Source organism: Eucyclogobius newberryi, unplaced genomic scaffold (assembly GCF_026437365.1).
Source record: "Eucyclogobius newberryi isolate DKJ021-1_F unplaced genomic scaffold, fEucNew1.0.hap1 SCAF_4, whole genome shotgun sequence".
Taxonomy (NCBI): domain Eukaryota; kingdom Metazoa; phylum Chordata; class Actinopteri; order Gobiiformes; family Gobiidae; genus Eucyclogobius; species Eucyclogobius newberryi.
The window spans coordinates 335,001-337,500 of record NW_027316056.1 but is presented as its reverse complement, the minus strand read 5'-3'; the positions used below and the strand labels follow the sequence as shown (position 1 = coordinate 337,500).

At 44.4% G+C, this 2,500-nt stretch overlaps 5 non-coding genes and 1 pseudogene across 5 annotated transcripts; 2 read left to right on the top strand and 4 right to left on the bottom strand.

Moving 5' to 3' along the window:
• Positions 1–41: 41 nt before the first annotated feature.
• On the bottom strand, positions 42–147 carry LOC140378611 (U6 spliceosomal RNA). Its single transcript, XR_011930445.1, has one exon. It is a non-coding gene; the product is annotated as a U6 spliceosomal RNA (small nuclear RNA).
• Positions 148–861: 714 nt separating this feature from the next.
• On the top strand, positions 862–932 carry trnag-gcc (transfer RNA glycine (anticodon GCC)). Its single transcript has one exon. It is a non-coding gene; the product is annotated as a tRNA-Gly (tRNA).
• Positions 933–1,017: 85 nt separating this feature from the next.
• On the bottom strand, positions 1,018–1,100 carry trnal-cag (transfer RNA leucine (anticodon CAG)). The gene has a single exon. It is a non-coding gene; the product is annotated as a tRNA-Leu (tRNA).
• An 88-nt stretch (positions 1,101–1,188) lies between these two features.
• On the bottom strand, positions 1,189–1,294 carry LOC140378401 (U6 spliceosomal RNA). Its single transcript, XR_011930249.1, has one exon. It is a non-coding gene; the product is annotated as a U6 spliceosomal RNA (small nuclear RNA).
• Positions 1,295–2,028: 734 nt separating this feature from the next.
• Positions 2,029–2,099, top strand: trnag-gcc (transfer RNA glycine (anticodon GCC)). The gene has a single exon. It is a non-coding gene; the product is annotated as a tRNA-Gly (tRNA).
• A 162-nt stretch (positions 2,100–2,261) lies between these two features.
• On the bottom strand, positions 2,262–2,320 carry LOC140378692 (U6 spliceosomal RNA; annotated as a pseudogene).
• Between the last annotated feature and the right edge of the window lie 180 nt (positions 2,321–2,500).

Here is a 2,500-nt window from a genome sequence, read left to right as displayed (position 1 = left end):
ACCATGAAAACCTTGATTTTGCTGACAATGCAGCGGCATGATAATTTAAGGAACGCTTCACGAATTTGCGTGTCATCCTTGCGCAGGGGCCATGCTAATCTTCTCTGTATCGTTCCAATTTTAGTATATGTGTTAGCGAACTAACACAATAGTGCCTGGTTGCAACCACGCCTTTATAGCGCTCTTAAAATCCTGCTCCTGCAGTCATGGTGTTATAGCCGCAAGAAAGTGCAACACGCGTGGGTTGGAATCCCATCCTCGTCGTAGCACTAGGTTTTGCTTCCCACTTTGCACATATGCATAGCCTGGTGTGGGTACCTATCTCACTTCCCTCAATCTTGTGAGCCCAACCCTGCAGTCACAGCGTCATCCAGTTGCCAAACTTTACTCCGAGCGCTTCATCTGGTTGGAGACAAAAATATTTTGTGCAACGTTACCCAATCTGTCTTTCCTTAATTTGGTTTAATGTACAAGATTATATGCCGTATATTGCAAATTATACGTTATAGACGAGCTCTCTGCATCAAGAAAAAATAATCCGGGGCTGTATATCCATTCCATTTCATTTCATTTCATTTCATTTCATCTCTTATCTTTTCTTATCTTTTCTTTTCAGCTCCTGTTATAGCCATGTCCGAGGGCAAAATGCGTCCGTAAATGTGGTTGAAGGAAAAAAAATAAAAAATAGATGGCCATACAAATGCGCCTTGTGCGCATTGGTGGTTCAGTGGTATCATGCAGGAGGCCCACATGTGCATTGCCTGGTGTGGGTACCTTATCTCACTTTCCTCAATCTCTTTTCTTTTCATCTCATCTCATCCAAAAAAAAAAAAAAAATGGCCGAACAAATGCTCTATGTGTGCATTGGTGGTTCAGTGGTAGAATTCCTGCTTGCCATGCAGGAGGCCTGGGTTCGATTCCCGGCTAATGCAGCAGAGCTTTTGAGAAGACTTTGGCGTGCCTATGTGCAATGTTTCATTTAATATCTAAATGCACAAGATTATGCCTAAAGTTTACTGTCAGAAGTGGGATTCGAACGCACGCCTCCAAGGGAGACTGCGACCTGAACGCAGCGCCTTAGACCGCTCGGCCATCCTGACGGTGTGAGTGCTTAGCTTTGCCCTTTCCGACGCAGACAAGAGCCCCGACCATGGAAACCTTGATTTTGCTGACAATGCAGCGGCATGATAAAATGAGGAACGCTTCACGAATTTGCGTGTCATCCTTGCGCAGGGGCCATGCTAATCTTCTCTGTATCGTTCCAATTTTAGTATATGTGTTAGCGAACTAACACAATAGTGCCTGGTTGCAACCACGCCTTTATAGCGCTCTTAAAATCCTGCTCCTGCAGTCATGGTGTTATAGCCGCAAGAAAGTGCAACACGCGTGGGTTGGAATCCCATCCTCGTCATAGCACTAGGTTTTGCTTCCCACTTTGCACATATGCATAGCCTGGTGTGGGTACCTATCTCACTTCCCTCAATCTTGTGAGCCCAACCCTGCAGTCACAGCGTCATCCAGTTGCCAAACTTTACTCCGAGCGCTTCATCTGGTTGGAGACAAAAATATTTTGTGCAACGTTACCCAATCTGTCTTTCCTTAATTTGGTTTAATGTACAAGATTATATGCCGTATATTGCAAATTATACGTTATAGACGAGCTCTCTGCATCAAGAAAAAATAATCCGGGGCTGTATATCCATTCCATTTCATTTCATTTCATTTCATTTCATTTCATTTCATTTCATCTCTTATCTTTTCTTATCTTTTCTTTTCAGCTCCTGTTATAGCCATGTCCGAGGGCAAAATGCGTCCGTAAATGTCGTTGAAGGAAAAAAAATAAAAAATAGATGGCCATACAAATGCGCCTTGTGCGCATTGGTGGTTCAGTGGTATCATGCAGGAGGCCCACATGTGCATTGCCTGGTGTGGGTACCTTATCTCACTTTCCTCAATCTCTTTTCTTTTCATCTCATCTCATCTCATCCAAAAAAAAAATAAAAATGGCCGAACAAATGCTCTATGTGTGCATTGGTGGTTCAGTGGTAGAATTCCTGCTTGCCATGCAGGAGGCCTGGGTTCGATTCCCGGCTAATGCAGCAGAGCTTTTGAGAAGACTTTGGCGTGCCTATGTGCAATGTTTCATTCATTATCTAAATGCACAAGATTATGCCTAAAGTTTGCTATACGCCTCCAGGGGAGACTGCGACCTGAACGCAGCGCCTTTGACCGCTCGGCCATCCTGACGGTGTGAGAGCTTAGCTTTGCTAATCTTCTCTGTATCATTCCAATTTTAGTATATGTGTTAGCGAACTAACACAATAGTGCCTGGTTGCAACCACGCCTTTATAGCGCTCTTAAAATCCTGCTCCTGCAGTCATGGTGTTATAGCCGCAAGAAAGTGCAACACGCGTGGGTTGGAATCCCATCCTCGTCGTAGCACTAGGTTTTGCTTCCCACTTTGCACATATGCATAGCCTGGTGTGGGTACCTATCTCAC